The 27225-nt window shown below is 38.8% G+C and overlaps 1 protein-coding gene across 6 annotated transcripts in view; it reads right to left on the reverse strand.

Annotated features, from left to right (window-relative positions):
- The window catches only part of NFIA (nuclear factor I A), a 371542-nt gene that overhangs the window by 185610 nt on the left and 158707 nt on the right, over window positions 1-27225 (reverse strand). The gene's annotated exons all lie outside the window — the stretch shown is intronic.

Raw genomic sequence — 27225 nt, forward strand, 5'->3', positions numbered from 1 at the left:
GATCAAATTAAGTGAGAGCAAAAGAATCTCACAGAATTATTTAAGTAGACATACTTAGACATTTTTTGGAGGGAGGAGACAAAAATCGGGCAAAATATTTCAAGGGTAAATTTTTGGGCTGTGAAGCATATTCTGAGACTTTAAACGGTATAGAACATTATCTAAACACAAACAAAAATTTTTTTTTAGAATAACCTCTGTATCTGTGTAAATTCTGGCTAGTAACTTTACCTTGGCTTCACAGGGTTAGAATTGGCTGTCTAAAACTTGACCACATTTCAGCAAGAAGTTCAGAGCAAGATCAAAAGGTCATGACACTTAACTGTGATTAAACTGAAAATATTACTTCTATTTCAACAGAGTTATAGCATTATTATTCTCTTTCTTGGAGATATTGCAAAAAGAAGTAGCACTCCTAGTGACCCTGGGTCGAGAAATGCTAATTTATTACTTTAGAAAGGCTCCCTGCTTTTAAGCAAATGAGGATTTTAATTATAGGGAAGTATTACAAGGAAAATGTCTATCTCTAAGTTTTCAGATGATCTTAACCTGGTGACTACAGCAAACATTCTATGCCGATCCCAAAGTGCAAATAACAAAAGATGTGAAAAGTGAATTTTTATTTAAGTATGGCAAAGTGATAGCTTTTATCATTTTGTAACAATCACCATAGTGAAAATACAAACAAAAGTATGATAGCTCAAAAATAACTTGAGAGAAATCCTTCAGAATGATCCCTGAAATCAAATACAGAGCCGGCACTGAAAATCGGAAATACAAATTTATATTGGTCCATATTTGAAATTTTAACTCCATAAATTAACATTACTTTTATAGCAAGCGATTAAAAAAATACGGCATGACTACCTTCTCTTTTTCTACAAAAAGATCCTCTAATTTTGCCTTTAAAAATTATAAATTAAATAGTCTGAGAAGCATTTCAGTATGTTTTAGGAGAACGGCATACTTTTATTATTTTTGTCCTGGAAAATTTTAAACCGTTGATATTTATAACTAAAATTTTTAAAATACTTAATTTTGTTTTAGGGAAAGTTAAAATTCTTCCTGATCACATCCCAAAAAGGATACATAAAATTCTGCCAAACAGAACATTTATGTTGCAGTAATACCAGTAAACCTAACTGGTGGAAATATGAGAGCTTAGCCGATGTTCTTCCTCTAGGTATAATATCTTCAGGATTAATCACCTCATGAACAAACAGAAAAACATTTTTCATCTCAATTAATCTAAATATACAAAAGCCATTGCCCTTCTGATATTTATCCACTAACAGTAAGGCAAGAAGGATAATGATATCAAAACAATGTTTTTAATAATGTAAAAGTGGACTTCTTCGTTCTCTTGACTTTTCTTTTACACTTCCTTCACCACCTTACCTTCATGGAAGCATGAACAGCAACAGAAGATGGCCGTAGGTGTGTCAAAGAAAGTTTAAAATTCCAAGCCACAGAAAGAGAAACGAGTAAACAGCAAATGATTGAGAGGCAAAAAAAAAAAAAAAAAAAGACTGAGTTGGCGTGAAAGGGGCCACAGAGCTCTTCTGAAAGCTCAGATACTTCTAGCCAAATTGAAAACGGAATTTAATTTCCTGGAGACACCATTAACCACTGAGGACAGCATACTAAAACACACTATCCTGGTTAGGGGTAGGCAGAGCCAAAGACCTACAAGAAAATTTAAATGATCTAAAAATTTCCGTAGTTACTTTCACACTTGGGCTGTTGAATGCCGTTTCGTTTTTGAACCAACGAGAAGCAGAACTACCCCGTCCCGGGCCTATGTTCTCTGCTGAAGATTCATGGACATTTTCCCTGGCAATGCAAACGGTCACCCATGCTGTTAAGTATGGAGCCAACCAGATGACCAGAACTGCAAATTAATTTCTACCCATACATAATTGACATAAGTGAATAATTGCTTTCTTAAGCATGTACATTGAAACACTATCATGAAGGTTACCAACTAACTTACTTTTCTCTTTGATACTTGGTATAGAAACCTAGGTTAACCTCATATCTTACTTTTTTTTTTTTGACAATTATTAAATGGTCAGTTGATTGTCACCACCTGCAAGAATTAGATGCCCCAGAAAACAGACCCAACTGCGTGGAATCAGATGCCGTATCTCATAGCTTCTATCTAATATCTGGCATGACTTCCTTTGGTTCCCTGGTTGAAAGCCAGAAGATCTGTATATTACAATGAAGAGAATATTATTTAAAATGTGTTTAAATGATGGAGTTGGAAATGCTATTGTGAGGAAGTACATTAGGGTCATCAATTTTTTTTTTTTTCCCATCTAGGGACTTGCTTTTTGTTTAAGGAATCTTAGACTTCAATGTAACCTTGAAAAGCAATGTTTCTTTTGGCTTCTAAAAAATTTATGAGCAGAAATTTAAACCTAAAATAGACAGGGTTTGCATATAGGAGGCTGGGTTGAGACCTCTTAATTGAACAGGCAGCCATCTATCCATGCATTTTTATGGCGCCTACAGATATATTGCTGGAGTACTCAGACAAAGATATTTCACTATCAATACAATCACTGGGGAAAGGAATAAAACAAATCCTAATGCCTACATCTCAGTCTCTGCTTCCATAAGCTTGTGCAACGCAGGAACAGAAGCCTTGTGCTAGATTTGCTACTTAAGCACACATTCAGTTGCCCCAACCTCAGTTCTGCTCCCCCCCCACCCCCAAGCATGGACTTTTGGAGAACACTCCCTCTGGGAAGGGGAAGAATGACCAAAACATGTCAATAGGGCAAATAGCAGGCAAAAAACACAGAGATCACCTTCACGGAGTTTATGTTCTTTAGATATGAAGCAAAGATGGAATGTTGCTAAATCTTCCTTGTGCTCAACTTTCTCCTCTCCGGTCCCTTCACTGTACATCCATCTCTTACGGTGCGATTTATACTATGTTATACTAAGGGGATCTTAAATGATGTCCTATGAGAATCTGAATTCCATAAGAAAAGAGTTCCTTTCTCACTCTTTTCTTGTCCACAGTACCTTCCAAGGGTGCCTGGCCTGGCCAAGAATTCACTAAGTCCTGAACCCAAGACATGAATTTTCTTTCTTTCTTTTTTTTTTTTTTAGATTTTTTATTTATTTATTTGACAGACAGAGATCACAAGTAGGCAGAGAGGCAGGCAGAGAGAGAGAGAGAGGAGGAAGCAGGCTCCCTGCTGAGCAGAGAGCCTGATGCGGGGCTCGATCCCAGGACCCTGGGACCATGACCTGAGCCGAAGGCAGAGGCCTCAACCCACTGAGCCACCCAGGCGCCCCAAGACATGAATTTTCAATACAAGTAACTTGTCGTTTCAGCTTTCTAACACTGGGCCACTGCCAGCGACTGGAAAAACATACTAAAGTCATACCTAAAGGGCTGAGGCTTACAAACTGAGGAAGGAGGGCAAATAAAAGGCCTTTATTTCTGCTTGATGTTCCCCTTCGTGGGGCCTGGCAAGGGAGAGACAGGTTCGTTGGCTGGGAAATCTTGCTCAGTGGTTAGCAGTCGCGGACAACCACCTTCCATGATGCCCTGGCCGGCACACACCACAAGAGGCTCCTTGGAGGAACAAGAGCTGAGGACAGTGTCTGACCCAGAGGAGGCCCCCCAAAAATGTGTACAGTCTACAATGATGGATGGTGGAGGGCCTTTCCAAACATTCAAAAAATACAAAGCTGAGAGAAATCTGCCATATTCTGACACCTGAGGAGTACCTCAAAATCCCAACAGCTGCTGTGGTGAAAAATTGATAAAGGAAGAACAGACATGACGTGGTGAAGAACTCTTCTCACCCTGACACAAATCAGCGTAATTCCTATTTGGTTATCATGATATCAACAAAAGTCTGTGGACCATAAAGGGACAAATTCTGGTTCTACCAGAAAAATAATTCCACCTAAGTTTCAACCTCCCTCCCTGCATTATGATTTGGCTAAAAATGAAGACTCAAAAGCCTCTGTTAAACTTCTGTGTCCAGTTCTAAGTCTCCCCAATGGAAAGGGAGAAGTCAGAGGCATACAGGAACATAAATGAGTTAGTCAGCTGAGAGAAAAAAAGTGAAAATTCCACCTAAAAAGAGTTTCCAGTTGTTTGTGGTGTGAAAAGAAAAGGCAAAGACAGGAATGAATACTCTGATGCAAATAAATGAAGAGTTAGGAGCACTTCTGGAAGAAAAGAAAATAAGGACTGGGGTAATTATACTCTGAGTATAATTAACAGTTACACTTCACAATTGTAGCCCTTAAGGATACTCAAAATTCAGGTAAGTTTTGTTTCTCATGGTTCAGGAAGACAGAGTTTTTTGCAAAAGAGGCCAAAACACACCAAGATTCATTTTTTCTACATCCATGAAGTTATGACGGAAAAACAGTTCTCCCTGTGATTGCTAGTATAAGGTTTAGAATTACTCTACTGGGACCCTCCAGTATCACAACATGTTATGATAGTAAAGAAATCTGGAAGGGCAAACGGTTATGATAGTCACATTTGTTTATTAGTCATTAGAGCTTAGTTACAAAAGAAATATTCTAAGACTTTAAATATTTAAGCTATTATCTATTTTTCCCCAGTATCACCATGACCTTAAAGACTGAGGTGTGAGGAAATTATCTGAAATACCTTTGTCTGAGAAGGCAGAATGTCAGTGTCTAGGTGCACATATGTATATAGTTTGTAGCTTACATGTGAACACTGTAATACCATCAGCTAACCCTAACATTATACATCATGGTCTGGTGAAGAACAAACAGATTTATAATACCATCATTCAATCTGGGGCCACTACATGTATTCAATTATTATTAGCTTTTCAGAGAATAGATAAAATCCTTTAAGCTCAGTGAATAACCAAACCAATATTTAATGTCAATTAATGTGCACAGTTGTGACCACTTAATAAAAAATTAACATACAACAACCTAGTTTTTAACACAGATAAATCATGAGGTGACTCCCACCAACCAAGTTTTCTTAGCTTCCAAAATGGAAATACTCCACAGGCCTTTAAATGGAAGTCTTATCTTGATTGGCTATAAAATACAAACTTTGATCTCCATAACTTTCCCAGTAAGCTAGAAGGGAGTGTTTGTATGGATAAGTGTGTGCTTGAGATAACCGCAGTCACACGAAGTCCTTCACTAGAAGGGAGATGGGGAGATATAGCAGAGGAAAAGCCCTTGTTCCAAAAGAATGAGGCTAGCATGCACACGTGGGTCTTCCTCCCCTCTAATCCAGTCTCGGACAGAGGAGGAAAGCTGTGTTCATGCAGCAGTGACTTGGAAGGACTCCACCAGACCACCCCGGGGGCTGCCAGCTGCTCGGGAGATCTACCTCTTAGCCATTCCCCTGGATTGCATTTTCAGGGCATACTTAAAAAAGTGTTACATAATCTAGGTTACTACCATTTTTTTTTTTCTTGAAAAAAAATTTTTTTTTAAATGTCTTCCTGAAGAAGAATTTGTGAAATATTAAATTTGCAGGAATTAGAGTTTTTGGCATTAGTGCTGGTATTCAGAGCCCATCTGTTTAGTCGGGACTGTGTATGATGATGAGATCGTTTAGGTTGAAGAGTGAGTCAACTGTCTTATCACCTACTCATAAATGTGTTATTTTTCTATGTGCACAAGGAGGTTGTGGAATGATATAGTCTTAACACGTTGAGAAAAAAAATAAAATGGCGTAACTATTGTGTTATGACAGTGAGGGGGAATCATTTCTAAGCTTTAAAAATGACAAATTCAGTCACTCTGAAAGTAACCACGAAATGACTCAATCTTAAGCCTTCAGTCTTTTAACGAGGCTGATTTCAAGTAATGATCAGGTTTTTCAGTGAAGTTTTACATGAAGTCAAGGGCAAGAAGGTGGAGAGTATAAAAGATCTGCAAGCACGATACTAAATTTATAATTTCTTACATCTTCTTTGACAAGGGTCTATGACTAAAATAAACTATAGTATTCAGGTAATCATTTTGAGTTTTGTTTTTCCCACAACAGGAAATATGATGGTAACCTGTTGATCAATTCAGAACTCCAAAGTTACTGAGTCAACCTGGTCACCTACCCACTCGTGTATAAACAAAGATGTGCTTTAAAAGTGATCACATCCCGTTTTTAGTCACTTTTTTCACAAAAAAAATTAATTAGAACAGTAAGTTGTTAGAGTTCTTAAGCAGAAGAATATATACTTGAAGATTACTCAAATAATCATCTACACAACTTAAAATAGAAAACTTCTCTGTATACTTTCATGTTATAAAAACCAATGTGTCAATTGAAAATGATGCACCGTTGAGTTGTAGTCTATATGCATTATTTTCTTGTATCTGAATATCTATAAATTTATTACAATAACAAAGTGACCCCTGTTATAGGGGACATGTAAGCTCAGGATATACACTAAATATTAGCTTTTCTTGCATTCATATTTTACTACTGAAAGGAGTATGAAATGACCAAAAAAAAAAAAAGGTGTTAAAAAATCTCAACTATATAACTGCTCTGGAGCTCAGTTTCCTCATCTGTAAAATGGGGACAGTAATCATCATGTTACCTAACTTAACAGGACTGTTGTAGAGATCAACTAAAATAATACAAGAAAACCTTGTTTTAAAACTATAAGGTCCCCCCCAAAAAAGAAATGTGCATTTACCACAGCAATATAAATCTTTTCATTCAAATGGGGTTTTTTGTTTCTTTTTAAAAATCAGACCCAACCCACATATGATGTGATTCTGGTATAAAACATCAGTATCATAGACCTGGTTTAAAAGGAAAGGTTCTTAATTCCCATATACTGGGAAAGAGATTATCTCTGATAATGGAAATGTAAATCTCAGCTTGCCGTTGTTTATTCCAGACAGACATTTGTGTGTTAAGTCTGTTTATCAGGCAACACTTTGTCTAAGCCAGGAAGTAGTCAGTCTTTGTAACAAGATGTATGCAAATGAATTTCCCATGAGTCTCTGCAGCAAATTGTAGCAAGGAAAAAAAAAATTCCTTGTTACTTTACCAGCAAGAAGCTACCTCAAAAGTAGACTAGAGACAGACCTATGAGCTAGACTATGCTGATTAGTTTAAATGAGTCCTAAACATGTGCTCACAGTCTGTTGCTCTTTATTCTAAGCAGACTTGCTGCATTACATCTGTTTATCAGACAACACTCTGTCTGGGTATTCAGGCTTTGTAACCTGTGTGAAAATGAACGGTGACCGTAATCCCATGAAATAACCTGTCTGAGGCAAAACTCCAAACCTCCTGTCTCTTTAAGAATCCCCACCAACAGAGTTCCCATGAAACCTTTGAAACTTAAAAAAAAAAAAAAAAATTCATAGAGCTCTAACTTTTTGTCCACCTTCTATCTTAAATAACTTTTCTACATTCATTGGTTCTCCTAAGGGCATGACAGACTCAAAGCAGAATGGTGAATTTTATCATTTTATCAAGCAAACTGGACTGATAAATTTTAAAAATTGCTAAATATGCCCTACCTAACCATCAAAAAACAGATTTTTTTTAAAAGAAAACACTTTTCTATTATAATAAAAAAGTAGTCTTTAATCCTATTATTATTTATCCTTATCCTGGGATCTTTTTTTTTTTTTTTTAATCCTACTATAACCAACTCTTTAAAAAAATTCTGTACAGGAAGAATGGGACAGTGTATTTCTTTTCTTTCCGTTTTTCTTGTTGGTTTTCTACAGGGTTTGAAGAATCTTACCAGAGGAATCGAATTGGTTTAAGCTTGTCTTCCTAGACAAAATAAACACTTTGGGACTCTACTTGTTTGTATTCTCCTCAGCGGTGCTGTATGCATCAGCAGCTAAAAACAAAGAAACTTTTTAGCTGCTCAGACAAAATGCAGAAGCTTCCCAAACAAGGAGGCAAGAGAGGGGGTCGGGGTGGAGAGGAGGGTGTGGGTGGAGAAGTGTGAGGAAAGTCTGACAGTCCATTCAATATAGGGATGATGGCTATAATGCATCCAGGGTCCCTTTGCTAATTAAATATGCACTGGCACAGTTTTGATCGGTTCAGGCCATGGATCAGGTGACACACCTGTAAAATCTTGAGTCCAGAGCTCCCAGGAAAAGGGAAAATGCAGTCTTGTCTCCTTATCTTTGTTTTCAAAGGCTCTCAATTTCTGTGCTTAGATATCTAATTTAATTCTCTCACCCCTCAGCAAACTGGATTAGGGAAGTCAATACTGCCTTTGTGCATCGACAGGAAAACACAGCTTTCCTTTTATTCAATTTAGCTATGACCTTTAGACAAAGATAACGACAACTGTCTAAAAGTAAGGTTAAGGCCTCAAGAAGACCCCCAGAGCTCGGGCTCCCACGGAATTTGGGATGACAAGGTGGTGGGGTGTGCTGTGACTGCTTCCCGCTTGAAAAGGCAAAAAGGAGGAAAGGGGACTCAGAGGGGAGGCCAGGAACGAGGGGCACAGATAAAACACAAGTGGAAGAGATTCGAATCCACTGACAACACAACCGAACTCTCAAAACTCAAACGACTGGACCCGTGTCACATCCATAACCAGAAAATAATTCTGTGAAAGAACAGGAGTGAGAATGGCATAGTAACAATTTGCCTAAGAAATGGAGACACCCTCATGAGAAGGTTAAAGATTCTGTGGCTGGGTAAATCAGGATATTGGGGGAGGGGGGGTCGTTTGTTTCTTTTTGGTCTTTATCCTGAAGCATTTGAGAAAACAGGACCATCCATCAGTGTATTATGAATTACACCTCTGGTGAGGACTAGAACTAGATATTTTGGACAAGTCTGGGTTTCTGCAGTGTTAGCAGTGTTCACACCACTACTCCTAACTGAAGGGGAAAATGACAGCGGAACATCTTCCCGAAACAGTTAACTGCTTCCTTTTTAATTCCTTGACCTTGGGCCTACTCATTCCATTCATGAAGTCATTGCATTCATTAATGCACCCACTGTGTGCCTCTGGCCCTGTGTACCTAGAGACACAAAAGTTTAAAAGGTAAGGTCTCTGTTCTCAGGGAGCTCTCCATCTATGCGGCTAATAATAACATGATCAAGATTCTGGGGCATCTCCTCTTGATTGAGTCCTATCTCCTGGTAAAAATCAAAGTACAGCAGCGCATTACTGTACACACACCTAATTGCTTTTACTCTCTGTTAGCAGGAATCAGTGCCACTAAATGTAGCCTGGTAACAAAATTTACAGGAGTTGGGATGCTAACTGTTGGCAGTAATGGCGGGGAGCCGCTTTTCTAGGGAGCTATGGGAGGCTGAGACAGAGTCCTTTTAAGAGAAATAGGGCACTGTTATTGTATCATTGGCATTGTTGGGCATGGGGGAAAACTACCAAAATAAGCTTTTTTGAATCAGATTTTCCCCACAGAAACAATTTCACATATAGTGCCAAACAGTATTGCTGATCAGGCCTGGTGTCCTCCCTGTGAAGAGAAAGGACAGTTCTAACAGAAGCAGCTGAGGTACAAGCCAAGGAGGCAAAGGTATTATTAGCAAGCCTGGGTCTGAGGCCTCGCTTGGCAATTGGGCAAGGCCCGTTGCTTCTCCTCATCTTCTAAACGCCTGAGTTTCAAGATTATGAGGACTGAGTGGCGTGATTTTAAATGCCTTGTAAATTATAAGAGCAATAATTCTCTAACAGCCCACTGCACAGAAGCAGGTTTTCGAAAGTATATAAACTGGGGAAAGAATTACACTGACTACCTCCTTTTATTTCCTGCCTCATTATTTTTATTGCCAGATAGTACAGTATCTGGAACATATAGGTACTAATAGATGTTTGTTGAAATGGAATGGAAATCAAAAAGTGAAAAAATAGCTCTGTTAGGGTCATGAAATACAACAGGGCCCACCTTGGGAGAGGTTAACAGATATTTTGGGCGGATTCTCTGGCTTTGGGGAGACTGGAAGACAGGATAGTGGTCTATTCCACATGTAAGGGAAGACCCTACAAAGGTCAGAAGGCCTGTTTTCTGGACCAGAAGGAGGGGAATGTTAGGTAGCTTGTAAAGATTCTTTGCAGCCCTAGAAGTCTAATTTGAAATAGATTATGGGCAATTCAGTGGTTGGTCTTTTGGCTGCATTAGCCCGGGACCCTATCCCATCCAAAGGGACTGGTTGATATTTTCTTATTTACTGCCAATTATAAGTGCAATTAGTAAAACATGAGTGCAATAATCATTATAAGTCGAAGACTGTCTCTTCTTTACTTTATAAATGACTGTAAATAGCCCACTAAGAGTCACAAATGTTTCTCTTCGGTGACTTGGCCTACCCTGACCACTGAAGGCTACAAGCAATGTTTTCTCTTTAGACCTTGATCCACCTGTCATCCAGAGCATTAGAAAACACTGTTTTAGGAGCTACTGACTAAGGTATTCTTAAAGAATTTAGTCTAGGTCCAAAGTCCTAGGATTTAAAACAATACTTGTTAAAAAATATTTCAGATATACTTCATACACACACACACACACACACACACACACACACACACGTATTATAGATACATGATAGCTATATAATATATATTTTATATATATAGGATTTATATATACATATATAGAGTCTTTTTTTAAAAAAAGCTTCTACCCTTACATTTAAAAAAGATTCTATTTATGGGACACTTGGGTGGCTCAGTTGGTTAAGCAGCTGCCTTCGGCTCAGGTCATGATCCCAGCGTCCTGGGATCGAGTCCCACATCGGGCTCCTTGCTCATCAGGGAGCCTGCTTCTCCCTCTGCCTCTGCCTGCCATTCTGTCTGCCTGTGCTTGCTCTCTCTCCCTCTCTCTCTCTGACAAATAAATAAATAAAATCTTTAAAAAAAAAAAAGATTCTATTTATTTATTGGAGAGAGGAGAGAGAGAAAGCACAAGCACATGAGCCAGGGGGAGGGGCAGAGGGAGAGCCAGAAGTAGGCTCCCTGAGGGACAGGGGACTCCATCCCAGGATCCTGAGATCTGACCTCAGCTGAAGGCAGATACTTAACTGACTGAGCGACCCAGGTGCCCCTTTATAATCCTTACACACTGACAATAACTTTTCCCTAATAACTTGGTTTCTGAACCTATAACAAACATGCATGAATATGGGAAGTTATCATTTGCCCAACCGAAAAATGATTCTCAGACTTCTCATAGGATCATCACAAAGCTCAAGTGATATCTGATTCTCTACCAATTCACCCAAGCCTTTTGCAAGTAGAAATAAGCATGTATGTTTTGCTTCTATGTCTTTATGATAGATAAAATGATTTAAATGTACTGAATCATTTCACTTTCAGGAGTTTCCATTTGGATCCTATCATGGCTTTCTCCTTGACATATGCAGTGCTAAGTTATTTAAAATTAATTGCAGTACAATATTTTAAAATTTCTTCACATGGTGCTAATCTCAAGTGCTTTGGATGTTTGAACCACACTTGGAAGCCATCAGGTTCTGTGTATCTCTCATGGAGCAGTCGAACATGCTAAAAAGATTAGTCAGTGAACTTTAATCTATAACCAAAACTATACTGAATTATAAAATTTCAAAAATGTGTGAGTTGATACAAATGAGAAAACTCCAAACAGTCTACATAACAAGGAAAAAAACAAACCTAGATAATTAAAATGCATGAATTGACTCATATCGCTTTGAAAGCCAGAAAAGCTTTCAGAAATCCACCTGAGTGTGGGGTCCTGCTACTTGAACACAATTAGGGACAAGTTGGGCTCACATATTCATTTAAAGTTCATTTATCTGCATTTCTGTTTTCATTTTAGGACACAGTCTACATTCTTTTCTGTGGTGACATTGGTGTAGGGGATACGTATTTCCCACTTTAGGAACTCAGTATGGACAAATAATTTGCTTAGTAATGATCCTACAATTCAACTGTCTTCCATACAACGCCTAGTGGTAGTTTGGGTCAGAGTAGCCAAACGAATTCTCTTCAGGATGTGTTTTTATTTGCTTATTTATTTTTAAAGATTTTAGTCATTCATTTGAGATAGGCTAGCGAGCAGGGGTCCGGGGCTTGGGGGGGGCAGGGCAGACAGAAAGAGACAGAGCAGCAGACTCCCCCCTGAGCTCAGAGTCCCATGAAGATGAGAACATGGGGCTCGATCCCAGGCCCCTGGGATCACAACCTGAGCCAAAGGCAAACGCTTAACTGACTGGGCCACACCGGTGTCTCCAGGATGTGTTTTTAAAATAAGAGTTTCTTGTCACCCGGATTTATTTTGATTTAAAAAAATCATGTGTTCTGAGAAGTCTAACATAAGATGCTATTTCAACAGCTACTCTTCATCAAAAATTCTAAGTGGATGATTCGATCTTTACTCTGATCCTTTTGAAGGCTCCTTTATAAAAACAAATCGTCGGGGCGCCTGGGTGGCTCAGTGGGTTAAGCCACTGCCTTCGGCTCAGGTCATGATCTCAGGGTCCTGGGATCGAGCCCCACATCAGGCTCTCTGCTCAGCCGGGAGCCTGCTTTCCCCTCTCTCTCTGCCTGCCTCTCTGCCTACTTGTGATCTCTCTCTCTCTGTCACATTAAAAAAAAAAAAAATTAAAAAAAAAAAACAAATCGTCGGTACTCTATGCAATGACTCGTAATTCGTCATTCTTCGGAAGAAGCAGCTTTTGCTTATTTCAGTCCATCAAACTTTTATTGATCACCTACTGTATGCAAAAGCACTGTGGGTTTTTTATTCAGTCCCAAGGTAACTCATAATGTTAAGAATTCCACTCATTCAACTCTATACCATTTAGAAAAGTGTACATTGCTTGTTTTTTATTTTTTTTTATTTTTTTTAAAGATTTTATTTATTTATTTGACAGAGAGAGATCACAAGTAGACAGAGAGGCAGGCAGAGAGAGAGAGAGAGAGAGAGAGAGAGAGGGAAGCAGGCTCCCCGCTGAGCAGAGAGCCCGATGCGGGGCTCGATCCCAGGACCCTGAGATCATGACCTGAGCCGAAGGCAGCGGCTTAACCCACTGAGCCACCCAGGCGCCCCCATTGCTTGTTTTTTAAAAGTAGCTACTTTCCCCATCTCCCGGGGTGGTAGTAACACAGAGTTGGAACCCCTTCCAAAGTTTATCAGGGGAGGATGGGAGGAGGTGAGTATTTCTATAAATAAGAAAGAGCTTATCTGTTTGTTTTATAGTCAACAAAAATGACAAATCCCTGGGATGCATGATTTTCCCAATTTTTTGTTCATGGTGGAAAGCCTATAGGGAGGTGCAGGGACCAGTGAATACAACAAAAACCAGCAGTTCTCCTTGCCAATCATGCCCCCGCTTTCACACATCCTCACCTCTCCTCCCTACCTCAGCTGGGCTTCACAGGGCACCATTTCAACCCCAGCAACATTCCCGCAGCCAAGGCCCTAATCTATGGTTCTCAGTGACTTCAATATCACCGCCATTTTTCGGATGTACAATCTTGCAAAAAGCAAAGAATAAACAGTGGCTAGACCATTTTTGGTTGGAACCTATGACTGTCCTTTCCAAACTCTGTCCTATTGTATTTTTTGGTTACCAAAATAGAAAACACAATGAGTGGGGAAAACAAAGAAAAAGAAGAAACAATAGAAAAAAAAAAAAAAAAAGAAGGAAAGAAAGAAAAAAAGAAGCAGTGACAAAAGTGATATCATTTGAACCGGGGTCAGAAATAGCAGTTCTTCCAGTGGGATAGGAAATTTTAGCTGGAACAGACAGAGGGAAAGTTACAAGTAAAAATCAGTTTATTTAGCAGTGAAAGGTAAAATAAGTCCCCGCAGAGCATCTCTGAATTGCCGGGTTAGTCCTGGGGAATGGATGGAACCGTCTCGGCATCCCCTTAACACGCGGACGATGTTTTTCTTTCTTTTCCTTGGATGCTGGCTATCATCTCCACAAACAGCACATCAATTCACAAGACTTTTCCATTTAGTAACTTGGGGACAATTTTTTCTTGTTAACATCTCACCCAAATGATTTCAACAATATCACTGGGTTGGTTTCCATTTTCCACTTTTATTTTCTACTTTAACAACTAACTTAATGATGTAATGATTTCCTTTTCCCCTCTAAATGGAAATCCTGTAGAAAGGGAAAAAATGTCTGGAGTCTTAGTCAACAAAGCTGTGAGTCTACCATACAAAACTGCCTCATGTCTACCCCCCCCCCGCTGCTGCAGCCATGTATTCTCCCAACTGGCCTGAAAAATCAGAGAGCATTTTGTTTTAATACCTGCTATTGTGGTATTGTATGGACATGCCTTGACTTCACAGGGGAAGACTTTACACAAACATATTTGGAAGGAACTGCATTTGAAAAACAGGCCAAAAGAAAATTCTACATTAATGGAGAGTAACATCGCACCAGTAGTAGATAGGGAAATGAATTATTCAAAACAATACAAACACTGATGTCATAATGAATAGAGGCAGGCTCTCAGGAACCTTCCCGAGAAAAGCTGGTATTTACACAGTAATTGGAAGCAAAACACAACAAAATAAAAAAGATTTCCACGTAAAGAAAATCTTTTTTTTTTTTTAAAGATTTTATTTATTTATTTGAGAGAGAGACAGTGAGAGAGAGCATGAGCGAGGAGAAGGTCAGAGAGAGAAGCAGACTCCCCATGGAGCTGGGAGCCCGATGCGGGACTCAATCCCGGGACTCCCAGGATCATGACCTGAGCCGAAGGCAGTCGTCCAACCAACTGAGCCACCCAGGCGTCCCCCACATAAAGAAAATCTTATACATTGCTTTTCATAACCCCATCAAAACTCATTCTGTGGCACTCTCCAGGTGCACACTCTTGATTTCCGGGAGGGGAGAGAGTACAGAACAACAAGACGCCCGGAGAAGAAATTCATGTGGAACATCCAACGTTACTCAACATTTTCAAGTAACCATGATATGTCACATAGGCCACATGATGCAAGTACATTTAAATATAAGTTTCTATATCTGTGGAAAAATAAAAAAGATCAGAAGTCTGAATCTGGAAAAAGCAAAATCTCTTGCAGGTTTAGAAAGCATATACAAAACCTGGCAAAGGAAAACACTGTTCACTGCCACCATCTGCTTTCTGGCACACTGAGGAAACTTTTACTAACAGCAACATTTTCTTACATTAGAAAATCCACTAATTAGTTTTGTTGTAATAAGAGAAATAACCTTTGCATGAAAGGCAGATCACCAACCTGGTGGGTTTTTTTTTCCTTTTTTTTTTGTCATTGGCTGTCCCTTCCAGTACGGCCTGGCCTGTAACGTTTCCACGTGCCGCTCACCTCTGAGTTATCCTCTACTGGAGTACTTTATTAGTCCCTGTTAGGTCTAAAGGAAGTATTCACAAACAAGAGATCAAAAGTGAGAGCAACAGAGGGGAAAAGCTTTCAGGTATTTGACTTAATATAAAAAAATAATAATAAAATAAAAGAACACCAAGTTCATAATCAGGAAATCTGGGATGCAGAATCAATTGTGAAAAGCTTGGTCAACCTGAATCCCACTGACCTTATCTTTAAGGCTATTAAAGACAAGGAGACCTAGTTCTTCCCTAAAATTTCTTAATTCTTTAAGTCTAAATCATGTTTTCCTCAGAACTGGATGTCCCAGAAACTACTGATTGCAGAAGAGTAGATGGGGCTTCAGATGTCACTGATAAGTCTGATTTAATTTATGAAATGTCATCCATGGGATTAAAATACTAAGGCAGGGCACCTGGGTGGCTCAGTGGTTAAGCTGCTGCCTTCGGCTTGGGTCATGATCTCAGGGTCCCTGGGATCAAGTCCCACGTTGGGCTCTCTGCTCTGTAGGGAGCCTGCTTCCTCCTCTCTCTCTCTCTGCCTGCCTCTCTGCCCATTTGTGATCTCTCTCTGTCAAATAAATAAAATCTTAAAAAAAAAAAATACTACCAAGGCAGCAACCAACGAAATGAAAGCTCAACTAAAATTCCTTAATGATACAGTCTAAGCATTCTGTCAGCTTATCATTCCATGAATAAAACCAAATATGTGTTGAGCACTTGCTGTGTGCCAAACACTCTTGGGAACCCTGGCGACAGAAGAGTGAGTAGAAGGCTCCCAAAGGCCTGTGCTCCTCATCTCCGCATTACGCCGACCCTACAATCTACAAAGTTAGGAACATGCATCCGCTGCAGAATTCAACAGCAAATCGCCATGCTGCTCAAAACTGGACAGCACCAACGCACAGAGAAACATGGCCCCTGGGGCGCATGACACCGAAAAACCTTTTAAAAAGTTTCTTGAGAAAATAAAATAAATGGGCACAAATCTTTGCTGAAAAATCATATGGGAAATAGGCTCATTCCTTTAGAATGAGGAAAAGCAAAGCAGAACACTGGGGCAATGACCATGAAAGTGTAGACACGGCCTTTCCTGTGAAAGATGTCTCTGGCTTAAATTGCTCAAACTGGACCTTTGCCCTGATGGAACAATTCATTAATTCAAAACTCCACTTTTTCCATTTTTTAAAAGATTTTATTTATTTATCTATTTTTTTATTTGGAGAGCATGAGTGGGGGGAGGGGCAGAGAGAGAGAGAGAGAGAGAGAGAGGGAGGAAGGGAGAGAGAACCTCAAGCAGACTCCTTATGAAGTGAGAGGAGCCCGGTGTGGGGCTCCATCCCATGACCCCTGAGATCACAGCCTGAGCAGAAATGAAGAGTCTCCCTCACTTATCAGTCTGAGCCACCTAGGCGCCCTACAATCACCCATTTTTTATACAATTTTTTCAGTAGGCTCAATTTTATCTAAATTTAAAACCAAAACTGCAACACCGGATGATCTATTGCAAACTCGAAAGTTCTTCTGCCTCAGGAATGAGTGACAGCCTTGCAAAGTTTAATGAGCCCTCCCGTATCTCACAAACAAGCCCATTCTGCTATTCTCAACTGTATGGCCACAACACGTTGATAACTAGGACAATGTCCATCAGGTTCGTTAAACTTCAGTTGCCATTAAAATACATTAATTAAAACTGTAGCACTTAACCCACGGCCTTCTATCAAATATTTGAAAAGATTTCAGTCAATTTGTACAGTTCTGACTTTGCTTTTACCCTGTTTTTGCCAACACCCTATTTAGGCACAGAAAGCAGCAGCATTCTTTCCCGAGCCCTGTTAGTCACATTTGTACAGTGCAGATCCCTGTCCTGAATTTAGAAGGTAATTCAGTACAGAAGAGGATGAAGACGGAATCCTCTCCCTTCCTCTTGGCAGAATTAATCACTCCCTTCCTCTGGCTCCCTACAGCCTGGTTACTAAGAACAGGGCTCGGCTCCTATTTCATTTCTCTGTGTGTATAATCCCCCATCTGCCTTCCCAACACGCTGTAAACCCTTGAGGGCACAAGGCTGCTACTTGCCTAAAGAAAGTGTGCACATAGTAAATGCTCAGTAAGTGACCTTGAACAGAGGAATAAAGGGGAGGGGCCAGACTAAGTAAGCCTTTTAAGCAAGGACTATCCCAGAGATGGCTTATAGACCTTTCTATCTCCTAGCAGAAATAAAATCCAGTTAGAAAACATACTAGGTTGTTGTTGTTTTTCAATTAAGGCTATAATTCATGAAATGGTTACATATGAGATAGCAACTTCCCCATCTCTACCAGCAACGGCCAAATGTCTCCCCTCGTGCTCACAATAATCCTATCAATGCAATATTTGAAACACAAACCAACATAAATAGGACTCTAAAAGGGAAGTAGATTACTCAAATCATGAGACACTTCTGACAATTCTTTGCAAATATTTTGGGACCAGCCTTTAAAAACATTTCCTGTTATGTGTAGTAGAAGGAATAAAGTTAAGTTTAAAATGTTATTTAATGTAAATCCTTTAAGATCAATCCTACAGAAAATTTCTGTAGTATACAATGATGGGCTTCTGCGTTTCTGGTTTCATAATTACTGATGACTCTTTGATAAATACTGGAAGGCAGTAACACTTTACTAAGTATATGAAGGAGTAACATAGCTATGTTTGGACTAGTGTATTAGTAAAGCTGCTGTCCATGAAAATAGCAACAGCATCAAAAGGACATCTTAGGTTACATTCAGATCATTAAAAATAAGATATGAGAAATTCCTTTTTAGTTTTCATTGTAGCATGCATTTTAGGAGATGGATATCGAAACTATGTTGAACAAGTTGTGAGACGAGACCAATTCCAGCGTGTAGCCGGTTTGCCGTACCCTATTTTCACTCAACAGAACAGCTTTTACCTTTGACTTGATGTAGACAGAATCTTAGATACTCTTAAAAGTCTTCTTTTTTTTTTTTTTTCCAAAAACCTGGCCTGAGGTTGAGAATGCTATATCTAAAATCAGCCACAAGTTGTGAAAACGGCCTATTATACACACACACACGTGTGTGTGTGTGTGTGTGTGTGTGTGTGTGTGTTGAGCTTTTATTAGGTGCTATATACTACCAGACTATATTTAGAATATCCATGAAGTGATGTGATTTTGTACACATGATCAAACAATATACTGCACATTTTCAAGGGAGGTAAGGGCATATAATGAAGGATGCTGAACTAAGAATTAAGATTAAGTACTTAAATAATACAATGAGAGGGAAAGAAAGCTTCACATAAGAGGCTAAGTAAAAAATGGAAAATTCATGACCTGGGATAATTATCTGCATGCTTATATTGCTACAGAAATTGATGATTAGCTAGCTAACCTTAGGCAGCACAGACAGACCAATTTCTGTCACATCCCTCTGACCTGTTCTTCTCTTATCTCTCTGGGTAACTGAGGTAAAATTCTGCTAAGGATAAAATTCTGCTAAGGTTTCCCTCTGGCTGAATAAAGGAATGGACCTTGAAAAATATAAAGAAAATAATTATTTTTCAATTTGCCAAAAATGGGTGGACAATAAGCAACAACTGGTAGGCCCTTAATAACAATACTTGAATGCTGTGCTGAAGTTGGACAGTTTTCACTTATTTACCACCTTTATAAAAATGGTGCATCCTTTTCTCCCAAGCCTTGCAATTCCCTTCCCAGGCTAGCATGAGCATACACATGCACTCACACACAAGCATATAAATGGTGACTACTCCTCTTCTTGACTAACATTCTTCTTGACCAAATAAATAAATAAATAAAGCACACAGAAACCGGAGTCTGTGTTCAGAGAATTCTTATTTTCTGCTTTAAATTTAACAATACTTAGGGAGTAAAACATATGGTAGGTAGATACATAGGGCTAGAAATACTTGAGGCAGGGCTTAAATTCTGGTCTTCCTAAAGGCAGACTAGCAGGAACCACGTCAAATTCATGTGGGGAGCTTGAGTCTCAAATTCAAAATCAACTACCAAAGGATCTGCATTACCACAGTTCAGCAGCAGAGTCCCATGGTTTCCGCTTCTGTGATGGTAAGAAGCCTATGATCCCATGTGAGGTGCCAAGAAAAAAAGATCCCCCCTTTTCTCCTCATTCCAGCTACTTCCAGTCAGGTTTCAAGGTGACTAAAGACCAAAACCTTCCACCAAAACGAAAACCTTAAGGGAGGGTCTGTACTCACTGGGGGATACAACAAAACGCTAGTCTAAAAAGGTTCTGGGCCCCTACAGTAACATACCTTTAATGGGACCACATTTCAGACGGTTTACCAAGCACAGTAAGACTTGAAATACATATGGCATGTCTCCTTGGTCTGTTTCCTTCATTATTCATGGGGTTTCATCTTTTTAAATTTGGATTTCTATCCCATTCTAGAAGGTGAGGAGAATGTAATCCATAATGTGAAAGTAACGAAAATCATATGATATCTATACTTGATAATTTTTCATGGTTTGATACCAAAAGAATCACTGCCTGTGGAAGATGAGACACTTTTTAAATGCTAGAACACTGAGCCTTCCTTTCATACGATTCAAAGCAAGGGGCATATTGCTGACACAGCAACACTGTGGTCTCAGAGAGACTGTGGGAAACGTCAAATTTATGGTCCTGGGGGTGATTGGTGGATGGTTTTGTGGTGTGTATGGTGTTTTGTTTTGTTTTGTGTGTGCTTTTTCTTTTCTCTTTTGAGCCTCTGACAGAAACAGAGCTCTACAAACTTTCTGGCGACCTCCCAGGAAAACAGAAGGAAGCTCGATCCTGTACTTCCCCTGGGATCTAATGAAATATACAGCCTCTGGGCTTCTTTCAACTTGGACTTTCAGATTGCTAAGCCAGTGAAAAGGGGATCCTAGCTGTCACCAACGTCACATGCCGGGATCACCTGCTGCTCGGGAGTTCTCATGCCAGTTGTTGACATAATAAGCACCCTTACTCTTTAATTACAATTCACAGTGTGCAAACTACGCCGTCTGCTTTAAGGCAGACTGTCTTTGAAATCAACACTAAAATTCTATTACTAATATGGCAATGAAATGTAGCAGGGGAAGGGTGTGTCCAGATGACTAACTCTATGCAGATATGTGCCATTTGAAGAAGATACGGGCAATGTTTACCAAAAAGACAAAATGGTGTGGCTGCTCTTAATCCTGGAAGATGGGACTTTACCCTAACTCTGCTCTGAGATTTCCTAGGAGCGAACCACAAAAATGCAATGCAATACGCTTCATATGTAGAATTCTGACATTTGTATAACTAGTATGTGGGGGCTCAGCTATTCCATGTGATCTTTTTTTTTTAATGTTTTATTTTAAGATTTTATTTATTTATATGAGAGTGTATAAGTGCACAAACGTGGGAGGGACAGAGGGAAAGAGAGAAAGCAGACTCTCCACTGAGTGCTGGCCCAAACGATGGAGGGGCCGGTCCCAGGATCCTGGGACCGTGACCTGAGCTGAAGGCAGACGCTTAACCAACTGAACCACCCAGGAAACCCTGTTCTATGTAATATCTTGCCTATCCAATAGAACCGACCAACTGTTAAAGAACAAGGGATTTCTACTATCCCCCTATCTTCCCCTCAAACCTAGAGACGTTAAACAAATGCTGTCGGAGTTGTGTGGATGCTCTATCATTTACTAGATCCTTGTATTTTGTTAACTACAGACCCGTGTAAGCTATAGTCTTGCAATCAAAACATGAAAGGTTATTTTAAAACAGAGCCTGTTTAAAATAATATGACAATGCAGGGAGCTGTTTAAAAAGTGCTAACACATAATTATAGTCTACTGTTTTCTCCAAAAACAACAGAGGAAATTAGTTACAATTATATTACAGAAAACTACTATAAACATAGGTGGGCTGGCCTTTGAATGAACTGTCCCAACCCTCTGGGAATTACAATCTCACTTGCAGTGCCACAAATGATGTAAAAAGAAGGACACGGAATAAACTCAGGCAAAGTACGTTGATTATGCAGTCTGACTCAAACATCTTAGCTGAGCCCCAGGTATGCCCCATTGTAAAACACCAGCAGCTTCAGCAACAGCAAGAACAAAATAGTCAAACAAAATAGAAACCCAAATTTATAGAAATAGTAAATGATTTTTTTTAAATTGCCTATACTTTAAGGAAGGATTATATCTGAATTATAAATGCCATCAAGAAATGTCAAAATGTCAAATTAGCCAATAACTATTCCTTGATTTGTGTGTGTGTGTGTGTGTGTGTGTGGCAATGGTAGCTACCAGGACAAAAATTAACAGCAGCAACAATAAAAGACAAAGAGTTTATCCTATTTAGACGTGGTTAGTCTAACACAGGAAGCAGATACATCTTCTGCTGTCCTTTCAAAACTACTAGTTTCTTTGAGAAAGCTTTCAGTCATTTGGCTATTGAATTTTTTCTTCATGAAGGCAATTTTGTCTTATTTCCTACTGGAACACTTCAGTCAACTGGCTCTCCCCAGTTAAACCATTTGATATCTAGCTGCAGAAAAGTCCCAATCTTTTTTTTTTTTTAATTTTACTTATTTATTTATTTGAGAGAGAAAGTGAGAGAAAGCATGAGCAGGGGGAGTGGGAGAGGAAGAAGCAGACTCCCTGCTAAGCAGGGAGGCCAATGCAAGGCTCGATCCCGGGACTCTGGGATCATGACCGGAGCCCAAAGCAGATGCTTCACCAGCTGAGCCACCCAGGCACCCCAAGAGTCCCAAACTTTAAGCACATCCATTCTCTGCAGACAGGAGGGGCTATGAGAAACTTAATTTCCCCAGCATTTAGCCACCCTTAGCCTCTGACCTCAGACTCCAATTTTGATTCCAGTAAATTTAAGCCATGCTCTCCAACCAGTAAGCTTCATTTTAAGGGACAACTCCTTCCTGTACCTGTGTTTGGTCAAGTTCCCTGCCTCATCTGGAACTGGAGACACTGATCTGGTTTTCCTTACCTCCTTCCCAAAGACAAGATTCTGACACTAAAACCTAGGCAAGCCCTGGGACCCCCACCACCTGCTGACAGACTTCTCTGATGCTAGCTTCCTGCCTGGATTAGCGTCACCTGCCCATGTGTTCTATTTCTTGGGTCTGCCCAACGTTTGGGACACTCGCTGTCAGCCAGCCAGACTTCCAGGTTGTCCGCTACTCCACTAAACTAGCAACCCATTTCTATAATCCGACCATCTGGAATCTCTTTTGGCTGTGCTGAACTTTTTTTACAGAACCCCAAAACTAGACCAACTTCAGAATATCAATTCTCACTAATAATTTCAAGTCTTGGTCCTTTACGAATCTAATATGCTAAGGTACAAACTTCCTCTGTCAATTCCCTCTACTTTTCCTTAGTAGGAAGGAAACAGAACATCTCTAAAACTCTGAAAAAAATACAAACAAAAAAATAGAAGCATTCTTATCCAATATTGGTGGGACTAGTATTTGGTTAGTTTAAAAAATGGGATAAAGACAATTTTTTATGAGGCATACACACTATAGGCATTTTAACTTTGAACATACATAATGACACATTCCTTAGATGATCTTTTTATGCAGAGAGACCTTAACTTTAATGTCTATTAATTGCAGCACCTTTTTTTTTTTAAAGATTTTTATTTATTTGTCAGAAAGAGAGCACAAGCAGGAGGAGGAGTATGAAGAGAGAGAAGCAGGCTCCCTGCTGAGCAAGGAGCCCAATGTGGGACTTAATCCTAGGACTCTGGGATCATGACCCGAGCTGAGGGCAGATGCCTAACCAACTGAGCCACCCAGGCATCTCTGCAGCAACTTTCTTAACTAAAACACATTCATAATGCATCATATATGATTTCTAGTTTTATTTTTAAAGTACCAAGACAATCTAAAAACACTTCTAAAATAATCTGAGTATAAAATCCTTTTATAGGGGCACCTGGGTGGCTTAGTGGGTTAAGGCCTCTGCCTTTGGCTCAGGTCATGATCTCAGGGTCCTGGGATCGAGCCCCACATTGGGCTCTCTGCTCAGCAGGGAGCCTGCTTCCTCCCCTCCCTCTTTCTGCCTGCCTCTCTGCCTACTTGTGATCTCTGTCAAATAAATGAATAAAATCTTTAAAAAAAATAAAATCCATTTATATTTTCCTAATTTCCCTTTACATTTGAGACTTCTCAACAACACATAATCTGACAGAAATTTTTGTAACTCATCTTTAATGAGTCACTTCCAAAGCACTGACTTCATTCCATAGAAATAAAACTTCCTTTTTCATTTTTGAAATTGCATGTCACCAGTTCATATACATTTAATTGAATTACATAATAACAATACCAATATAGTAGTATAAACAGGTCTGGTGGTAACTGACTTTTGTTAAGCACACAACCAGTAAAAACAATGTTCTAGGATGTTCTGGTAGGTAACTATTGGCCATGAGTCATAACATGCTATAGGCATCAGTTAGTATCTGACAAAGAAAGTAAAAAGATTTAGTTAATCTTGCAAGTTGCTCTTTTTAAAAAGATTTTATTTATTTTGAGAGAGAGAGATAGCATGAGTGGGAGGGGCAAAGAAGGAGGGAGAAAGAGAGACTCCACACCGAGCATGGAGCCTGACGTGGGGTTCGATCCCAAGACCCTGAGATCATGATCTGAGCTGAAACCAAGAGTTGGACGCTTAACCAACTGTGCCACCCAGGTGACCCTTGCAAGCTGATTAATACAAAGCTTCTCCTATGAGGGTCTAGCTAAAGAGAATAAAATTCAAACAGTCATAGAGTAGATAACAGGACCAGGCACTAATGCTGCATCCATGATGCTTGATGTGGGACACATTGCTGAAAAAGACATCTTTCCTAGCATTCTCACATACCCCTAATTTCTAGCAGCATAAAAGATAACTAGAAGAACATCTCAGAGTTACTGTATTTAAAATGGTAACAAAATTATTACTTGTTACAGAAGACAGTATTTAAATTGATCTGAATGTATTTAAAAACAGCAACAAACTTAATTGGACAGCTTAGCTCCGAATACAGTATTTTTTTTAAAGATTTTATTTATTTATTTGACAGAGAGAGATCACAAGTAGACAGAGAGGCAGGCAGAGAGAGAGAGAGAGAGAGAGAGAGGGAGGGAAGCAGACTCCCTGTTGAGCAGAGAGCCCGATGCGGGACTCGATCCCAGGACCCTGAGATCATGACCTGAGCCGAAGGCAGCGGCTTAACCCACTGAGCCACCCAGGCGCCCCCTAATACAGTATTTTTGAATTGTAGATTATATTTGTATTTTTGTTATTTTATACAAATACCAGATATCATTACTTCTGTTTTTGACTTAAAATTGTGATTGGTAGGACATTTTTTTAAAAAATTATAGCTGTGATAATGGAAAACTTTAATTCCCATTTTAACATCATTTGGTTTGACACCTGAAAATAGTCACAAAGATAATACTGTCATAACTATCATTTTTCATGTGATTGTACTCAGATAAATTTTTTAGCAGCAAAAAGCCTAATCTCAACTTTCTGCTTATTATTAGTTAACTTGTTATTATCAGTTTAACAGCTTTAAAATAAATGCATCACTTGTGTCCATACATGATGATGATGACAGTGATAGTAACAGCAAGTATTTATTAACTGCTTAAAAATAAAAAAAATGGCCAGCACTGTGAGCTAAGTGACTTACATACATGTAACTTTCCCAGGAACTTTTGCAAAGCAAATATTGTTATTCTTATTTCAGGTTGAGGAAACTGAGACAGCCCTAAGGAAAAAATCAGGATCTCAAAAATGGATCGACTCCAAGCTTGGGCTTCTCACTTCAACAAGTTCTGTGTGTGTGTGTGTGTGTTTAAAGTAAACCAGAGATCACAGACTTTCCTTCTTTCCTTTCCAGTGAAATTTTTATTTGCACAGATGTGTGTGTGCATGTTGGCATGTACACACACACACACACACACACACACACACACACACACACTTTAGTAAATCAATTTCATATGCAAAAGAAAAGTGAGCCAGGGCTAAGTTATTAAAAGAAGCCTTTGAAGCAAGGAGCGATGATGTGTGAAAGACATACCACAAAAGTTTATTTAAACAAAGAACAAGCACAGAGGGATGGAACAAAAGTGAAAATAAGGGAAATGAAAGCTCTCCATCTTTTCCGTCTTTTTTTCTGTTGTGTATGGATTTCTCATACATGGGAAAGACAGGAAAAGACATCTGGAATTTATGGAATATCCAAAAGTAAAATAAGTTCAACCAACTTACAATTCAGATGAACCAAATCGACATATTTTCAATGATTTTTTTCCTATGTTAAACACAATTACATTATCCTGTAGTAAAATCCATAATTTTAAACATAATTCCTTACTTGTAAGAAAAAAGTTTTGAGGTAAGATTTTATAAAATATTTTTATAGTATCTTTTGCAATGGCATGTTATGAAAACAAAATCTTTGACTTGGCTTTAGAAAAGAGATAGAGAGACTTTTCACTTTACATTTTCTCCTCTCCATTTCAATATCCCAGGGTACATTCCAATAGCACACTGAATCGTTTTCTTAAAATTTCAAATTTTGTCTGGTATGTATATATAGCATCATAAAAGTTTAAATTAAAATCTTGAAAAGAAACATATTATATGGTATAGGCTGTTTAATTTCTAAACCTATTTCATGTGTACAACTATAAATAGATGGAACTTTATAATTGAACTGTTAAATCTGTATTATCAGAGGCACTCTTACAAGTAATGCAAACATTCCCAAGTATTAGGCTAGAGAAGACATTGCAGTATAAAGGTGAAAAATTTGGCCAATCATACATACATTGTTTTTAATGACACACACCATCCAGAGCAAAGAAACTGACAAGGTACTTGTAGAAACAAACATTCCCTTTTTGGCAAAATAAAGAGTGACTTTTAAATTGCTTTTGAGAGTAAATAGAAGGAGTGGCCAAAACGTTGCAAAAGAGAAAGATGAACTTGGTCCTCTAATCTAAAGTTAAAAATAATTTTTGTTTGCTTGCAATTAAATAAACACTATAATAAAAGTCTTACAGAGACTCTATGCTTATGGAAGGCACTTTTGCCTTTACATATAGGTGGAAGAACATTTCTAGCACTTAAATTATTGCAAATATTGAAAATGGCCTCCAAAAGCTTTTAGCAATGTACTCTTTGTCTTGTTTCCAAAGAAGCAATCCAATTAAAATGCTCATTTTCAGCATAAAGGGTTAGGACAAGGACCCATACACCATACCCAGCATCTTACGAACTCTGTGGAAAATAGATTGAAAACTTCATATGCTTTCCTATGTGCTTGCATGAACCAAGCATAATTTACGAATATTTTCCTAGAAAAGGAATTCCATTTTTTTTTCCTGTCTCTTCTAGTAAGTATCCATCCATGGTGATTCTAACCTATATTATGCTTGCTTCCTTGAATTCACAATTTCACAAGCATATGTTGTGTGTTCAAACATGTCAATAGGAACATGGTAATGAATGTTTTTCAGTTTTGAAACATTTCCTCCACATCCTCCAATCATGCTTCCCATATCAAGCATACAGAAGACACTTATTAAGTGTGTTGACTGAATTCATTTTCTTACAGTGGGGTTATTTCATGGCTTGTCCTAACAATAACATTTGTTTTCCTTCTAAAAAGAATTTACTCATTTATTTATCATGTTCTTATGTTCTTTTTCCCTCACTTAATTTCATAAAGTTAATTCTTGTGGTCATTTTCTTTCAATCAAAAAATAGTTATTGAGAATCTTATATAAGTTGTACTTTTAAATGGGTTGCACTATAAACAATATTAGTGAAGTTTTTAAATAAAAATCTGTTTTATATCTTTCAGTATGTCTGTCACAT

The sequence above is a fragment of the Lutra lutra genome, chromosome 4 (assembly GCF_902655055.1).
Source record: "Lutra lutra chromosome 4, mLutLut1.2, whole genome shotgun sequence".
Lineage (NCBI taxonomy): Eukaryota > Metazoa > Chordata > Mammalia > Carnivora > Mustelidae > Lutra > Lutra lutra.